Source organism: Acromyrmex echinatior, chromosome 2 (assembly GCF_024713525.1).
Source record: "Acromyrmex echinatior isolate Ae372 chromosome 2, ASM2471352v2, whole genome shotgun sequence".
Taxonomy (NCBI): domain Eukaryota; kingdom Metazoa; phylum Arthropoda; class Insecta; order Hymenoptera; family Formicidae; genus Acromyrmex; species Acromyrmex echinatior.
The window spans coordinates 23,652,223-23,671,820 of record NC_141853.1 but is presented as its reverse complement, the minus strand read 5'-3'; the positions used below and the strand labels follow the sequence as shown (position 1 = coordinate 23,671,820).

Sequence of the window (19,598 nt, the reverse complement as noted above, 5' to 3'; positions counted from 1 at the left end):
TGCTTTTATTGTTATTCCGAGAGATAGAATCGGTATTGGTCCACTTTGGCGTAAGAATAAGCAATCGACGACGCGATGTGATAGGTTTTGATTGAAAAGAAAGAAAACAAAGCAACAGAAGAAAGTGGCGAATCGCTCCTCGACCTCGCTGTCGCCTTCTTCGTGCAAATTGACCCTAACAAAGAAATCTTCTTTCGCCTTTCTTCCGCCTCCGAGCGTCATCCATTCTGACATAGCTTTGTTCCGGAAATCTTGTGAATCCATAAAGTGTGCACGTCAGGAAAGTAAATGCAAATGTTTTGTATAACAACGATTGCTATTAACAAAGGACTGTATTGACAATAAGCATTTTGAAACTAACTTTTTACAGCTCACAATCAGAATATTCTTTGTTCTTAGTATGCTTGCTGTAACGAATGCGGGAATAACGGTAAACAGGCTCAATACCTCCCAATAATTATAGATGCATTTGAGATTAGCAGCTAATGTTATAAAATTTCAAGATTAATTTTCTATCCGTGTCTTCTATTCATTTTTTCGGTGGCGTAGCATCTTCTCTATTTTTCTTTAATTACGATGTAAATACAGATCAAGGAAGAGAAGTGTCGACGCAACGACGACATATAAACACCTACCAAACGTGCGTTAAGATTTTTTTTTTCAAAGACGGGACATAAGAAATGTACAATACGCTGGACAATACTCGACACAACACGCTTTCCAACGACTTCACTTATATTCACGCATAAGTCCGCGCCATTATCTTTTCAAACGTTCCACTTTGTATCGTTCGTGTAACCCACCTCGATCGGAGCGACTCTCCCTTCGTAGATACGAGAGAGGCTTGATTCTTCTTCGGAGAACCGGCATACACGTGCGCATGCAGTGCGAATTTCGTATCGGTGATTAATTAAACGGGAAACTGGTTTTAATCCTCGCACTTGCCGGATAATACATTATCCGTCTATAACTTTCAAGTGTCAAAACAGCATGCGCAGTGAACACAAGAATATAATTTATGCATGATGACAAAATTGTTTTCTTCGAAAAATAAAAATCATACGATGATTACTTCTATAAAGATAGTAAACGATGATGGAGAGAAGCGAGCAAAAGATAGATACGCCGCATCTATTATTAACTCTCCGTTTACAATCATATTTTTACTCCCACCGTCCAAGTTTTTTTTTTATTATTCTAGACTTTCAAAAAAAAATGTAGAAAAATTTAGAGTTACTTTTCAGCTCTATTACATTATGAAATATTTTTTTAACAACATATTTTAGGAAAAAGAGATGAAAACTGCATCCTTCTCTTTATACCATAGACGGAGAATTAATTTTATGTAATAAGGCATGAGGCGTTCACGGAACAACCCGACGACGCAATCAACTAAATTTCGCGTGCACACGCGAAAATTACGCGTGTTGTGCGACACAAGAGAGGATCGTCCGTGACATATGAACAATGGTCCAGTATGCAAAACAAACGCTGCCGCCATCGGCTCGACAGCCGAGTATAGAATATAATCTCGAAAACGGACGAGGCGCGCGTTTCGCGCATATAATATTCGGCGGCACGCTATTGTGGCCGCTAATGGAGAGTTGAGCGGAAGGGGAGGAGGGGGATGGAGGAGGAATATCGACGTGTATTTCCGCTTACGCGTCAACGCAACGGGCGTCGTCGACGCCCCTCGCCCTGAAGCTGGTGCTAGAGAACTCGGCTCTCATAGACCTCGTGGAGAGCAGAGCGTTCTGTCCCACAGGATATAAGCGCTCACATGCGAATCCGCTTGTCATGACGAACACGCGCGCACCAAGGTTCTATCTATTTCTCCCTCTCCGTGTCCCCTTCTGCGTTCTACCGCGGCCATTATGCCGGCGTGAATGGAGTCCGCGTTCGAGTACGAGATTCGAATCGGCGCGGCGCACCCCGGTCCACCGTCAACACTTTGCCTCTGTTCGAGTTGTCAATGGAAAGAGGGGCCCACCACACTGGGGAAACGCCGGGAACCAATGCCTCTCGACAATGGAGGCTCGCGATACGTCGAGGCTAAGCTTTTTTTCTTCCCGGTGCGGTGACTGCCGCTGTCATTCTCACGACTGACGTTGACGTCGTACTCCAACGGAAAGAGGTGTCTGACGGAGGTGTTGGAGATCGAAATAACGTAGAGGCATCGGAGACGTGCATTATCGTACGATACAGGCATGATACTTACGGTATACACAGTCGATTCACAACTGCGACCGTGAAATTTCCATGAGATTTTCAGGAGAAATCTTTGAACCCGCGGCAAAGCGGATTATACTCGTCCGCGAAGGATCTTTTATAATCGTGTTTTTTACCTGTTGCTGAAACGAGTGCACTGTATTGAATTCCATGACGTACTTTTTATTACGCGGCGGTGGTCCAGGACTGTTGATGTACAGATGTACCTCCTGCTATATATTTTTCAATTTAGCGCAATACAATCGCGTCTGAAATTAAATTTCTATTGAAGCAAAGTCCGTTAAGATTTTAAATGACAAAATAAAAATTTTATTATTTATTTGTTTCGTCTATTTTTAAAAGAAATCGCCTTCTTTCATTCTATCGATACGTTTTCGTGTCATCATGAATGAACACTCGTTGATCGCGAAGAACCGAATTTGCACTGACAATCGAGTGGTGAGAGCAACACAAATTCCATCCCAAGTTCGTGGATTAAATCGCTTGCGCTATTCCGCCCTCGAGTTAATCCGATTACTTTCTTTGATTCGCGATTGCTCGCAGGCACGCACACCAGATTACCCTCCGATCGTACCGTCGAGAGCGATTCGCGTCGCTCGTGACGTCACGAGGGACGGATGTTCGTATGGTCCTTCGATCTCGAGAAGCAGATTCGAAACGTGATTGCGGGTTGCCGGCGGTTGCTTCGATTCGTGCATGCAACTACCGAAAGGTACGAAACGATAACGAAGAATGACTTTACCCCCCGTGGCGACCAATTACATGCGAGGGGTCCAAAGAAATGTCGAGGGCTCGCCAGCGCGCGTCAATGCTTTGTAACAGCAAAATCGTTACTCGTTTTGACCTTTCCATTTTTTTAACAGCTCCTATAGCGTTGAATATATTGACAATCACATGCTCCACTGGCGGTAGAAACGTTTTTCTTATTTCAAGAGTTTCACCAAGATGAAACGCCTTGATGATCACCTGCCTTTCGTTTTTGATATTTGTGGCCTCAATTGTCGTTAAGAAATAAAAAGCTTATAATTGCTTAGTAAAATAATTATGGTTAGAAGTTAGTTTATTTTTATAGTTATAACTTTAATAATAATAATTATATTTATGTTTTATATACCAAAAGGAATATACAATATAGTTGTTCCCGAAAACAATTATAATTTATTATGCAATTTACCATATAATTATAGTCACAAATATCGAAAACTTTTCTCTAAGTATACTTATTTAGAAAATAATTACGTCTCCAAACTTTTCCTGTCGATACAGGAAAATTCAGCAGATAAATACAATAGTTATAATATTTTGGAATATTTTTCGTATTTTCAAATTGAACAAATAAAATACAGTTCTTTTTTATCTGAAATCATATTAAAGTCTATGTAATGCTAGATTATCAGAAGGAATATAGGATAAGATAATCTGAAAATGTTTCACTCTTTAATCGATTTACAATACTTCCATTATATTACAGTTTATTTTTCCTCTCTCGCCACAAAGTTAGAATTAAAATTAAAATCAAAACGTAGGTAAATTGAATTTTCGACAATGATAATCATTATAAATATGTACAAAATAAACTTTTTATAATTCGTAACTTATAATACATGATTTAGCTTATTTCATATTTTTGTTTCATGAATAATCATTTATTACACATGTTACTTATCGTCCGCCTAGTATAATTATTGTTATTGTTATCGTATCGTACGTGCACACATTCGTATTTTTCCACTCACGTGCAATACGCAATTATGTTTTTCCATTTACGCACACATCCAGAGAAAGGTTTCTTCAATTCAAAGAAATACTTCTTTGCTGTACAGTTAAAGAAAACATTTCTTTGATTTTAAAGAGTAATGTTTAAATCAAAGAAATAACGTTCGAATCAAAGAAATTTCTTTGAATCGGAGAAACCTTTCTCTAGATATGAAGGAAACTTTTTATACAGAGAGAAGAGTGAGAGGATAGTATCCACATGATTTCAAGAAAACGACGACACTCTTCATCGTAATTCTCGTTTCGGAACTACCAAGTAAAACCACTAATGCCGCTCCATTATAACGTCACATTCGATTTGGCATATCACTTTGGCGGCGAGCACTCTCTCCCAAGGGACGGGTCGAGGTTCGTCGAAAGAGAAGACTCTGTTATGTATATTAGAGACTCAAATTTCCGTGGCATAATAATAAGACTGCGCATACAATATCGGCTCTTATTTGCATTCATTAGATTAAAAGTAACCGCATCGCTACCCATGACTTATCTAAGCAAAGATGAAAATATGAATTCTTGTTACAATTTAAATAAACAAATTTCATTTATAATAAAATTACATTAAGATTTATGTTATATAATCTTATTTGTAATTTTAGAAATAAATCAAAGAACATTTAATATAATAATTAGGTGTTGGAATTAATTCGTAGCGTTTTACAAGTGATGGGAAGTACTTTCATTAATGTATTTTTTAATGCTCATGTGAAATAAATAACATTCTTTCATTAAAAACGCTACGAATTAATTCCAACACCTAATAATATCTACGTACTAATTATACAAGTATAAAGTGTATTTAAAAACAGAATTGACTCTAAATGTTAATGAAAGAATAGATTCTCACCATATTACGTATATAAAATTGTTATATAATATCCGATTGTTAGAAAAGTTTAAACGACACACATCTTTTGCCAGCGGCTCAATTTTCTCTGATTTTCTTTCATCTCGAATTCTCGATTTTTCTGTCAAACGGACCGCGCGCGGTGAAGTCATGTGATATTGCAGCGTATGCGAGTTTCTCAAAAAGGATGCAGCGATCCCATTTCACACGGATGACATTTAATGCTCATACGAACTGCAGAAGAGCGATTCGAAGAAAACAGCTTCAAAGAAGAATAAATGAAGCTTCGTGGATTACGTTCTGAAAAGGGGAAAAAATATGAGCAAGACACAGAAAGAAAGCGTAAGAAAATGGAAGAGAGAGTGAGCAAGAGGAAAGGAAAAACGAGGGTGTGAATGAGAAATATGAGGAGAAAAGGGATGCGATGAGGGAATGATCGTGTGATAAAAAAGAAGCACCTATTTGTGAAACGTTACGTCGTATCGCAAAATGATGAGAAAGTAACGCGAAGCGAGGATGTCAGAGCGCACGTGTCCTTTAATCCTTTAATCCGACATTGCCCTACGAAGACTCTCCCTTCTCGAGTGTTGCAGTCGCAGCTGTGAACTTTCAAGACGGAGACATGTCGACATTAAAACGAATACGAATTGAAGAACGAGACGAATGAGATTTTCCACATAGACTCTTAACGTTTGTGCTGCAGAATTACTAAACCTACAGGATTTTAAATTCAAGAAGAAATAGTGCAATACATTTTATGTGTGGAATCAAACGATATAATTTTCATCTTAATTTTGAATTAATGCGGTCAAAATATTTTACAACTTTATTTGGAAATGAGATATATTAAGTCATTGATATACAATATTAAATAAGTAGATTTAATACGAGTAACATCATTTAAGAATAATTCTGTCATTTTAAATAATATATTATACGTGATGTTTCGATATATAATTGGGTCTTCCAATATTTAAATAAGAATATATTAACTTTTTCAATAGTTCATTAACGTAACATGATGAAATAACTTCATATTAATTTATTTGGATAAGTACCTATATTATGAACATTAATCCACATGTAGTACATATACTTTAATTAAATTCGTAAAGGTTTAACGGAAATAATGAATTAAATATTATTTCGAAATTGATTTATTGCGAAATTCTATCTAAATATTCGCACTTTATTATTGTATTATGCGAATAAACGATAAGAAATGCGCACTTTGACAATGATGAATTGCATGAAACATGCCTATACATATACATATACTCGGAATCGTGTATGTACATACACAAAGTATTTGTATACGTATTACAAGCACTCGGTATTCGTGAATTGAAGACTGAGAGGAAAAGACGAGTAAAGCTGTTTTTTCCAGTGATTAAAAATTACGCAGCCGTCGATCTCACGTGTTAAAGCGTAGCTTCGTTAATACATTCAGCTATGACTTTGGTCTTATGAGAAGCGCGACAAAGTCAATGCTTATTTTTCCATTTTTTTTTCCCCATTCTTTTTGTTCTCTCTTTAATTAAGTGCGAACCAGTAATCTTTTTCGATTCCTCCTTTATGAAATGAATGATGCTTACACCATATAGAAAATGTACTACACAATAATATCCCTTACCTTTTCAAATAAATCCTTTCAAAATTTTCATTGAGAATTTTTATTTAGAATTTCTCTGGTAAATAATATATAATAGCGATTCTTAGGAAAAAACATTATTTTTTTAAACGCGCAATTTTTTGATTTACTGAGAATTTTCTTAATAACACACAAGAGTAAAATCAGAGTTACGGTAAAATTATTCTATAAGTAATACATTTATAACTTTAGTTTCTTATCTCTTTCACAAATATACTTATATTTGTAACACTTGCGAAAGCGAAATTTTTTATGCATTATTAAAATGATATAAGTTGATTTAAATTCACCGTTGCCACCTAAACTGACCAGAAACCATTGAGAATCTTAAGATAAAGCTGTATAGAAAAAAGTACCACCCGGATGTTAAAATTGACGACTTAACGAGCCGTTTCTACAATCTAAAATCATGCTGCAGGAGCAAGTCTCGCGTTTCTTTTTTCGTAACTCTGTCTCTCCACGACAAGGCTGAAATAACAAATAGTCTAGAGAAGACGATCCCAGATCATGGATTATTTTCCGGCGTCGCTATAAAACTGTCTAGAACATCGTCTACCGATCATCACCCTCCAGTCAACACACACCACTCGATACGTCCACTATGTCGCTTGTCGTACAATGCTTACGAGAAAGAATAACAAATGGTTACTTTGCTTATGTTTCTTTTTACAAAGATTTCTTTGAGAATAACAAAATCATTTACAACACAAAAAGAAATTCGCGATTGTTACAGATTAAGAAAACTTAAAAATTTAAACAAATGATAGTATTTAGGAATTTTATTAAGTATAAATGTATGTAGTATTAATTTTGTGATATTTTATTAAGCTATTTAATAAAATTACTTAATAAAATTACATCGTAATAATTGCAGTTCGTGGCGCAATCGAAGCAATTAATAAAGAAACTTGCGCAATCGTTACGTTTCATTATCATCTGTTACGACAGCGTTGCACGTGCAACAGCATACTATGACTTACAACTTTGCGAGGTGATAGAATGTTTACACGCCTCGAGCGTGTATTGAAGGTAAACGTGAAGCTCGATTAAACCTGTTACCCGTGCAATCGATAAATTAACTTCCCGTTTCTTGAAAAGGGAAGTTCTGTCATGGTAATAAAAACAAAAAAAAATAAAATATAATAGATCTTCCCAGGCAAATTTTGTCATTAATTTTGCTACAAATGCTGATAACAATGTTACAAAATCAAACTGTACGATACGACCTTATCACATGCCCTAATTACTTGCTATCAGCGACGAGCGCAACGGATGACCTATATCGTCCGACGTTCGCTTACTTGCAATTTTCCACTTTAATGAAATTTGCCACTTCGATAAGCCACTTCATACGATCCACATTTACAGCGACTTAAATTTAGGTACCTGTTGAGGACATACTTCCATTTTCGAAGTGCATCAAGGAACGCACTTTGCAAAATGCAATCAAGCGACAAGATATAAAAATAGTTCAACGTGCGATATAAAAATAGAAGAAAATATGATCGATTTATCAAAACAAGGAAACAAACAAGGAAACTTCATCATTCATTAATATTATATAATGCAACAACTTTACAAAATAAGCTCGTTATCGGAATTTATGTTTAAAATCGCATTTTACTCGTATAACATCACGCGGTAAAATCGATTTAATAATAACGCAACTAATTGACTGTTTCTCTCAACGTGAGAGCAAATCATTAATTTTGACGGCTGCGTAAATTTGCACCATGTAATTCCGAACGAGACACAATTTGTATGCGCGAGATGTTATACGACTATGTCGATTAACTATCGGCCGTGCCGCGATTTCCAGACGGACGCTAATTTCCGCGATGAAGGAAAAATTTGTATAGCGCGACACCCTCGACCCTTCTACGGCAATCGTTATATAATGTTTCGCCTTAATTGCGGATTCAAACCCCAGCTATCCGCGCGGCAAGAGCGGCCGCGTCGCCGTTGCCGGGTGATACACTTTTAATTGCGTCCAAATTTACAATTCAGATTTGTCAGACTCAAATCGGTCATCCGTCCCTCGCGCATACATCCTAAATTCGCTCGAGTGCATGAGGGCGAAATATGACACATTGCGTGTGACGGTAAGCGCATAGCTTTCAATCGATGGGTTCGCTGGAAAAAAGAATGGCTTGATAAAAGCGTGATACATTTGCGCGGATATTGTAACAAATATTGTTTCATTGGATATCCTCACGCTCTCCGAGAAACGAATACACAATACGAAACCGATAGGAAAATCGTTTGATATTAAATCACTCCACTAGCTTGATAAACAAAATTGGAATACTTGCAAAAGAACATATCTTTTCGTTATGAAGCAAAAATACAGTCTCGGTAAAAATGCAGTCTTAAACAATTATCAACGGACTATTTTAAAGTCTTTTTTTTTTTATCGTTTGAAATTATTCCTGCTGTTATATAACGTAAAATCCACTTTACCATGCATGAGAAATACACGTGTTCTATGTTCACACGTGTGATGTTTCCCTAGATAACAATGCTGGCTTTTCAACTTTATTCAGAGGATATAACGAGAAAGTTTGCGAGATTAAAAGAGAAAATGACTACGTTTATTACTTAAAGCCTAAACTTTCTATAACAATGTTAGAGTTATCTTGTTTTATTTAGTTCCCGTCAAAGTAAAATTTATTGTTACAATAAAAAATCTGTTCGGTAAAAATGGATTTAATGTGTTGGTTATAAATAAAACGAGAGCAGAATTTTTATATTTTTTTTAAAAATATAAATTAAAACAATAAAAGGGGGAAAGTATTTTTAATCCCTCAGACTCTCGAACATTAACAATTAAAGGTAAAGAGAGTGGATCGCAGAAATTAGAGCGCGAGATTGTCCTTTTAAATAATTTTAGTACTTAATTATTGTACAGAAAATTCGTCGAACATTTTAATTCGATTTGAAGTCTTCTTCAGCGAATTTATTTTTTAAAAATTATTATATGTCCTTCGTTTACTATAAACAACCTTAGTAGATTGAATGATCTAAAATGGTGTGCAACCATTTGATTAAAAATGTATCCGGTACAGAGTTTACAAGTGGATGAGGAACCTTAACAATAAATAGAAAATACACAAAAATTTTTCTTAAATAACGCCACGTAGATCATTTTAAGTGAGAATCACTGGTCAATATAAAATAAGATAATGTGATTTGTGATAAGACAAAGGTGAGACAATTGAAGAAGATTGAATTGAAATTAAGTTGAAACGTTCGACGAACTTTCAGTGTAATAATTATAATTAAGCACTAAAATTAATTAAAAGGTCAATTATGCGCTATAATGAATATTTTTAAACAAATCTACATTCGACGCAATAAAAAATTGATATGTATTAGGTGTTGGAATTAATTCGTAGCGTTTTACAAGTGATGGGAAGTACTTTCATTAATGTATTTTTTAATGCTCATGTGAAATAAATAACATTCTTTCATTAAAAAACGCTACGAATTAATTCCAACACCTAATATGTTAATAAATGTCTCAACATCCTTTTACAAAATATCGCGAAATGATGTGGCGGATATTGAAACGGTGCTATTCTCGACCGCCTTTCTTATCGCTTTCCCAATATGCTCAATACACGCTACCACCCTCCCGATAAGATGGCAAGTAAGAAGCACAAGCACCACAGGATAGGAGCTCGATCGAGTGGCCGATTCTCCTTTTGAAGGAGCCGCCGACCGCGCTTCTTCATCATCGCGGTACATTCTCTCTTTTTCTTTCCTAGCCAGCGCGTTGGCAATGTAACGGGGAGTCAAAGACGTTCTCGACGGGTGTTGCCATGACACCGTGAAACCTGCATCCCACGTCGAAATCTCTCTTCGAACTCTCGCACATTTTTCCCCTGCGGCGTTCTCTCCCGAGAAGTCTAGGGTTCCTTGGTTCGGATTCGATAGACATCTAAACGTGCAAAGGTAACATCAAATTGCACATATATGAATTGTACACTCGTGTTGAATTATGTATTTGTAGGAAATGTCTTGAATTATAAATGTACGTGAATTATTTTCGACAATTGAACAATATCACAATCGCTAAGTTACTTGCCAAGCTGGAGTAAACCGTTCCATTAGGCAAAACCTGCCACGATTATTATTCATAGTTTAAAGGATGCTGTTTAATTCTTTCTGGCATTCGAGCTTGCAAGAGCGAGCCTGGTACCCATTTGAAAATGCAACCTGGCCGCGTTCCAGCGTTCCTCCGATTCTCTTTTCTATCTGTCGACTTTTACTACAGAACGACGCGCTTCTCCTCGCCGTTTGCCTTTTCATCGTGACGCCCGCAGCTCGATGCATTTTACAATTGCTTCCGAAGCAATTTGAATCTGTTTGATCGCTATGGAGCTTTATCCACTATATTTGCGTTCCGCCTATTGTGATTTATCGACGTGAATCCTATTTTTATCGCGGTTACGCAGTTTGAGTAGATCGATCGAGTTTATCCAAGCTACTGTGGTCAAAGCAGCATTGTTGAAACTATTTTTAAGCCGGCGCAATCAACGCTTTTCACGCGGTACTCATTGTACAAGTTTGCGAACAACTTCTGTTAATGGAAGAACTTTTGCTGTAGCGTAACATTAAATATTTTATAACTACTCTTATTTAACATCGATCGATACAATAAAGTATTATTTAAAAATCAATCATATTATAGAAATAAATAAATTAATACATGATATATTATATATTAAAATATATGTATGTGTTAAACATAAATTTAATTTAAAGGCTTCACATTCTTAACTGTTTCTCGTGAAACAAGTTCCTTCCCATTTCTATTCGCAGGCTTATTTAGAGGATCATAAACATTTACATAATTTCCAACATGTTTCGAACTACGTTAGCAATATTTTATCGCGGTCTTGCCAATATGTTCCAAGCCTGTTTCCAGCGGTCAAGCTTAACCGCGAGCTATTTTGTACTTGAGAAAATTTATCTTTACTCGGCAAAACATATTTGTAAGAAATGCCGCGGAATGAATCTCTGGATTTTTCTCTCCTATGAAAATGTGCCGAAGTATATGTTAAAATTTACGACGGCGGAAATTTACCGGAATGGGCAGCCCGCCGGCCACCCTTTCCAAACGATAAATTCCTTGGACTTTATCCAGCCACGTTTATCCGTGATTGTCTTACGCATAGTTTGTTCTACTTTAGTTTATCTTTTCGCCGCTCCGTTGATTCCTTACCGTTTCTCCAGCATCGTGCGTCACCGAAGACGCAATATTTCGTCGCACTAACCCTCGAGTGAAGTAGAACGACCTGAAACAAATTCCGCCATCTCAAGTCTCACCTCTAGTGAGCGCGAAGCCTGATAGAAAAACTCAATCTCCATTCTTTATCTATACTAAAAGCAAAGCCATAGTCTATAAAGGGGTAGTACATCGTAAATGTAGATTTATTTGACTCATATATATTACATTAAAATAAAGAAGATACATAGACTTTAAGTTTAAATAATGTCGAGACTTTTATATGTACAGTACATCTAAGGCGAAATGTATACACATATATAAAGTTATATAATATATTAAAAACATATTTTTTTTTAATATCAAGAGCGTTTTCAGTATCAAAAGAATAACTTTTTTATGGAGCCAATTTATTGGCACGAGGACAAGCTTTGTACTACAATGACGACTGATTGCAAAGTTATCTAATGAATATTATTGAATGCGGAAATCCGATATTCAAGCAGAGTTTTCATTATTCCGGAATGCGCGTGTATGATTTTGAGCCCCCACATATATACGCTTTCGCGAGATTTCTAAAAAATATCTTTAAAACGATGCGCTCTTCGCGCAAACGATTGTAATACACCTTCGAGAGGGATGTATGTACGCTCCGCGATTCTCGTAAAGGGTCGAATAGAAACGAGAGAGGGCGAGACGCGGTCCCCGGAAAAAAGCTCGCCGGCGTATATACCGAAGAAGAAGAGGTACACACAGAGTCGGCAAACGCGCGAGAAAGAAATTCCCATTACTTTGCTCCGGCGACGTCTACAACCCTGCCGCCTGCGTCTTCCTCTTCTTCCGTTTCCTGTTCGCACCCCTCGCGCGGCCCGCACCCTCGCCTCCTTCGCCTCGTCGTCATCCTTCTCGCCGGTTTCTCCCCTAGATAGGAGGGGATGAAGAAGGACCACGATACACGCATGTGCCAGAGCCATTCTATCGATTTCTCTGTTTCTCGTGGTAGTCACGGGGAGGCGTCCCCGATGTGTCGCGCCGTGTTCTCCCGCTATATCTCCGTACTATACACGCCACCCAAAACAGCCTCGCTACGGTCGTCGCCATCAGATTCCCTTTTCAAGGTTAACCGTCGCTTGACACCTACGCGTTGAGCAAACGCTGAGATCGGTTAGTTGGAATCCAAGTTGTTCATCCCTGTCCTTTGCACGACTTTCTCCCTTTCTCCCTGTCCTTCTCTCTTTCTTTCTCGTGCTCCGCGATTGTGTGCCGCGATTGTGCGAGTGACAAGGACAGTTTCCCGAAGGAGCACTGAACTACGTAGATAACACTTCGGTCGGTCGTGTGAGGGAGTGCGCCGATTGCAGGTGTCTGGACACGAAGTAATATTTTTCTTCTCCGGTGAGTAGAGACATTTCGATAAAATTCGGCAGAATAGAAATTGAACCGATAATTTCACAATGTGTACAGATTTTGGCAGCAGAATGATAGGGAATGATGATATTTCTTAACAAGGAAACTCAACCAACAAGAAATTTTTTCCGTATTGATAATATTGATTTTACAGCGATTATATCAATATGAAATAAAGGATAGAGCGATTGTAATTATCGGTTGGTAATTTTTAGATTTCGAAATAGACTTCTTTCCATCGCGTGATATTTTGTGCTATATAATTCTAGTTGTTTGACGATCACATTTTAAATGTTATATATTAGCGCTAGTTAGCGATTGAAGAATTCCTTTTCGCGTGTGACAATGTAAAAAAGACGGTATAATGCATAAGTACTCAATCCTTAGAGAAATGGAGTTTATTTAACGGGTAGTCCCGGCCGTTAACCCGGTCTACAATAGGTGTAGTAAACCTCAAGCCGTAACTAATTGATCAATCACAGTCGAAATGTGAGATGAATAATCGACTGTGATTCGTTACAACTTATAGATTATTACACCTATTATACATCCGAAATTACTATCAGATACAACTCGCTGTTGAGAAATTTTAATTAGTAGTTCTAGTGAAAGTGTATTCCTTCAATCTTGAGTTTATTTTTATTGTGGCCAGGTATTTAAAAATGAATATATTTTTCTCGTGTTACTGAAAGTACTCATTTTTTAGTAATAAGAATAGAGCGTTAAATTGAATCATATTTACGGATAATATAATATTTATAATAAGAAATAATTTATTATTTTTTCTTTATTTGCGTTAAATTTAAAAAATATCTTCAAATTTTTATAACTATCATCTTCAACATTTGAAAATATTTTCGTTTAAAGATACAAAAAATATAATCTAATAACTATGTTTACAGAAAAGTTGCAAGATTTTAAAAATAGATTCCGAGCTTGTAGAGGTTAATTGAAATTTTATTATTCGTACAGTATGTTAAAAAAACATACATCAATTCTTGGTTTAGCATTTCCATTAGATTTTACGCTCACTAAATTTGTTTTGGTTGGCATATTATCCATTCACCGATTGACACAAATATTTTTACATACAAGACTTTACAAACTGTTACTGCGCCGAGTCCATTTACATTTTGACTGCGCAAGAGATAGAGAATGTCTTTTTAAACCGACACGGCTTAACGGCGTCATTAATAACAAAGTTCTCGTCGTATTCAACCGCTATACAATGCCACGCGACAATCTTTCCCGGCAAATCCCGTTATAAACGCGAGGTTGTAAACGCAGCCATGAACGATGCTGGCCGATAATATCGCCATCGTTGATTTTTTTCACGACAATTTTCTTCCTCTTTCTCTTATCCGCGATAAGCGCCATTATCTTTCGCCGTGCGCGGATAATCCAAAAGACCATTTCAGTCTTTTAGAGATTGTGGGGCGTGTATCATTAGTGAGCGAGCGATGCATTTGAAAACGTGCAGCGAGTAATCCTCGGACTTGTTACGTAAATCGCAAGTTTCGAAAGGAGCTCTTTCTCTCTTTCTTTCTTCCGATTTTATTCATTCCTTCTTCTCGCAAAACCTGTCTTTCCTCCGAACCAATCCGAGCTCCCCACGCTTGCATCGTGGTTCATTTATCCACTCTTTTAGCACCTCCGCCCTTCGCATTCTCATACGCACACGTGAAAAGCTCACTCTCAGTGCTAAGTAATTCGAGAGCAATTTGAATTGACGTACTGCGCCGCTAGAGGAAAGTAATTACAGAGTGACGAACTATGCTCGCGAGAGAACTGCGGACCTCTCCGCCGGGATTGTACGATACGTATCAACCTGTCCGCCTGTATGCGTAATCTATGCGAAAAGCACACGTGCACTCGTGTAGCGCATATATTGCAGTTTGTGGTAACGTTGATTAAAATTACTATGCAAATTAGACGGAACCAGCGCGACGAGAGCTGGAACGGAGAACAGGAAGTAACGAAAGACCAAGTCTCTTCTTGTGGAAAGCGCAGAGGAATTCGGTCGTTAACGTTTTTAATGGCTTGTCTACAAATTTTGTCGACGTACGTAGATAAGCGGTTGCTCTTAAACGGCGTCATAGTACAGATAAAAAGTCGTCTTCATCTTCAACGTTCCGTGCCGTAGTTATAATTTAATTACTCTAATTTTCTTCATTAATAGCTATGCATCTCGATAGTTTTAATAGTACAGTTTTATATATTATAATAAATGTATGTAGAACTATATTTTATTAAATTTTATATCGTGTGAGAAAAATTTGTTCTCGGTGATTTTAAATATTTAATTAAACGAAACTATTATGCGCACAAATAATTATAAATAAAATTGTTTAAATTTGGCGAATTATAAATTATCTGAATTTAAATTATATTTTTACAATAGTAATACGCAGAAAGAACAGTTTTGTTGAAGTATCTAAAAATTTGATTATATACTAATCTGAAAATAATAAAATCTCAAACGTGATGAACAATGCTGCAAAAAATTTTGACGTTCTAGCAAACAGTTTGAGTTTTTATAATTATTTTGGCAGTCCAACAAAATTATTTTCAGATTTGTAAAAAAAATTTTTAGATATTTCAGCAAAATCGTTCTTTCCATGCTATAAACATAACTATATATAAAATATTAATTTTTTATGGCGACTGTATATGATTAAATCTCGCCCTCGTAGACACATTTCTGTTTTTTTTCTTGAGCTTCTTCGTTTGATTCTTATCCAGAATGTAGGAACATTATTATCGATCCGGTCCGGAATGTAGGAACATTATTACCGATCCGATACTCGTCGATTGCCATCGATTTCGTGGAATGAAATGATTTCTCAATTCAAGTACTCGCAAGAGAGGAATGCACCTTCTCTCTAGATCAAGAGGAGGCATCGCGATTCCCGTAGTGAACGATGCACGAGGCACGAGGGTAAGCTTCACCCTCAAGGCATGTACGCGTGGGGCAGACGAATTGATCGCGTTGGGGTAGAATCATCCATCACGGAGTGACAGTCCCGAGCTACCTACCACATCCCGCCGTTTCCCCTTCGTCCTCTCTTGCCCCATCCTGTTTCTCCTTCGGTAAGAGGAATGGACAGAAGCAGGGTGGTAGCATAGGAAGGGTGAATATAACCGAGGTCGCGAGGGAGGATGGCAAACGGAGGTGGCGGCCTCTAGCAACGAGCGACGAAGCAAGCAACCCTCTCAACAATGCTCAAGCTGATCTCATGGGACACAACACATCCCTCTTCGTCTCTCATTTGACGATGTTCCTTCTCCGAATTCAGTGCCACCTATTCGCTTTTATTCCTGTCGTCTCCTCCGCAATGAACTGTTTACCTTAATCGTTGCACTCTCGTCATTCACATTCTTTTGTACCTCGTCACGTAATACTTAATTCCAACATTTTTACGAGCTGTTACACGAACTAAACGAATAGTTCTACTGTTGTGAGTAGTGGCAGCATTTTCCACGTCTATTAACGACTCTCAGCTGTTTATCGCTTGTATTATGGACGCTTCTCTGTTCGCTCATTTATATGCATTACCAAGTCATTAACATTACGCTATAACGTATAGTACATTTTACATGGTTTAGTCCATCGTCAACTAATAACTATTTTACTGTCACGCGTATAATTTCAATATGTTATCAATACTTTAACAAGCCGAATAAATTTTCTTGATAGATCCTACGTAAGCGATCGGTGATATTGGCTGCGTTCAGTAGAGAGAAACTGAGTACTCAATGATTGTTTAATATGATTGGTTCTTGCCTTTAATTCTTTGAATCTAAATGTAGGAACCAATCGTATTAAAGAATCACTGAGGGTTCATTGATCAATTTTTTATGCTAAACACAGCTATTTTGAAGGCATATTATCCCTTTGTTCGCTAAAAACGATACATTATCATTTCACATCCTAAATGACACGAAAGAATTCAGTATGTCATCAATTCTGAGTTCATTTTTCAGAAAAAAAATTCTTTTCGTGTCTGAAAATAAATTCTAAATTGATGACATAACAAATGAATTTTTTTTTCAATTTTTTTTTAACTCTTTGTGCTATCTGGAACTATCCGTAACGTTATCATTGTGGGCATTGCGGCCCTTTTTTAAAAAGTTGCAAATTAATGCAATGAATCGAAAGGAGGTGCAGCCAAACGGTTTCACCATGGATTATATCCTACTTGACATTGAGCGAATAATGAATATTCAGTTTCCGTAATGAACGATCTCACGAAAGAACGATAATAACGTTACTATATCATTGAGTCCGCGGTGCATTACTCAGTGACGAGTAATCGCATCAACGATTCCGGCAACGACCCCTCTGACTGTGCCTCCTTGCCCTGTACCGCCGCAATTTTCTCGATCACGCGACACAAAGGACGGAAATCAATAATACGGTGAAGTTCCTATTTCAGGCCAAGCGTTTATTCCTGACCAGAAAATTTTCCGATTTCCGTATTACCCGTACTATAATTAAAAAAAAATGATGTGCGACCTAAATTTATAGATAACTTGCTGTCTATTCTTGGACATTTGTAAAAATTATTACAAATATGATTTAGACGTATTTTTTTTCACTTGCTATCTCGAAATTTGATTCTGATTTCATTCTTGTTTACTTGATCTATAACTATTAGAAATATATATATATTCTTTATTCCCCCCACATGGATTATATGATGCAGAAAATTTTACATTCTTTAAATTGTCATATAACCGGGGCAACGACCGATCACGCGCCCTTTTCTCAGAGAGTTGACACTTCGGAAGAAACTGCGGATATTAGATACGTGCCGCTGTCGGCCCTGCACTCCTGTAATCTTAATACAATATTTGCACTGCGCGTACTCAAATCCACCCGGGGGCAATATCATACATTCTGTCTCCATTATATTGCCGCTTGCTGCTAGCGAACACCAATGATTTTCGCATATGTGGTTAGTACGGTTAATCGACCCATGTACTATATAAATTCCAGAGTATTATTAGTGTGGAAAATACCTTAGAAACAAATTTTCTGAATATACAACTGTTCTCTTGTAAAGAAACCATGAATACTAAAAATCATTGTAAGGAAAGAAGAAATTTGCTAAAAGATCTAAAATAATTGATGCAAATAATTGGAAATTAATTTGGTTAAAAAATAATTTTGTTGAAAATTCTCTCTTAAATTGATAGTCTAGAATATCAAAATTTTTTGCAACATTTTTTTTCATCATTTTTTAATTTTCAATATAATTTTGTTGATTATCCAACAAAATTATTTTCACATCTGCATCTGTATCTATAAAATTTTAGATTTTTCAACAAAATCGTTTTTTCCGTGTATATCAAATAATAAATAAGATTCAGTAAATATTACAAATGTTTATGATTTAAATCAAACATTTAAATCAAGCGTATATCACGATAAAGATCTCAGTTTGATATCTTGTTAGAATCAAATTTCATTATTAATATGATGAAAGAATCGAAGAAGGATGTTTTAAATTCGAATCTTGCCCCCGAGCGAATTTGAGTAGTACACGTGCAAAATCGATAAGAGCTTACCCTATTATTATTTTATGTCAATAGTGCAGTTAATTACATCTTTGGCGTTTGACTATAAAGTAAAGAGGAGGTACAGTTTTAGTATGTTGACAGCAGGAGACAGCAGGAGACGGAGGCGTTTATAATGTGGGCGTAGGAGGCACATGTGCGTTTTACATATGCGTCTCAATTATGCTCCATTCGTTCTCCGATAATAAATTTAGGAACTGCTCGTGTGGGAGACAGCAGGGCCATTCATGGTATTCGCGACATTTGATGTGAACCTCATCTGTACGTAAATTGTGGCGAGTATGTTGTGACATTTTTTATTTATTTTCTCAATATACATATATATTTTATTTCGCTTTATAAAACGCTTATATAAATATGTGAGATTAAATAGAAATATCATATTAACCCTTGTTGGTTTGTTAAACAAATTTACTATACGATCATATTATTTGAATCGATGTGATTAAAAAACTCAAAAAAAAAAGTACAGAAAAAAGATCTTATATTAACAGAGACGAAGAAAATAAATTACATTTTCAATCAAATAGATCTGAATAGCAGGATTAATAGGAAAGAATAAACAAGTTTTTATAAATTATTTCATCATTCATAGCAATCCTCCTATAAGATAAATTTTCCTCCTGTAAGATAAATTTTCAAGGTATTTGAAAAAGTAGGATTAGATCTAACCTAACTGTTTTGTTCATTTTTTATCTAATCAATGTAACAAAATGGAAAAATGTGAAAAGAAGGAAATAATGTATATTATGAAACTTCTTCCTCTGTTAATCTTAAAATGTTATTGTTATTAAGTGATACGATATTGATACCGAAAGGTAAATTTTATAAGCAAATAGACCATTGTTAAATATAGTGATCCTCTACTATACATAGCATAG

General features: G+C 36.4%; 1 protein-coding gene across 1 annotated transcript in view; it reads left to right on the top strand.

Moving 5' to 3' along the window:
- Positions 1-12,120: 12,120 nt before the first annotated feature.
- Positions 12,121-19,598, top strand: part of fz2 (frizzled 2) — an 86,341-nt gene continuing 78,863 nt past the window's right edge. The window contains exon 1 of the mRNA XM_011068160.2: positions 12,121-13,125. The gene's annotated coding sequence lies outside the window, so the exon portion shown is untranslated. The remainder of the gene's footprint in view (positions 13,126-19,598) is intronic.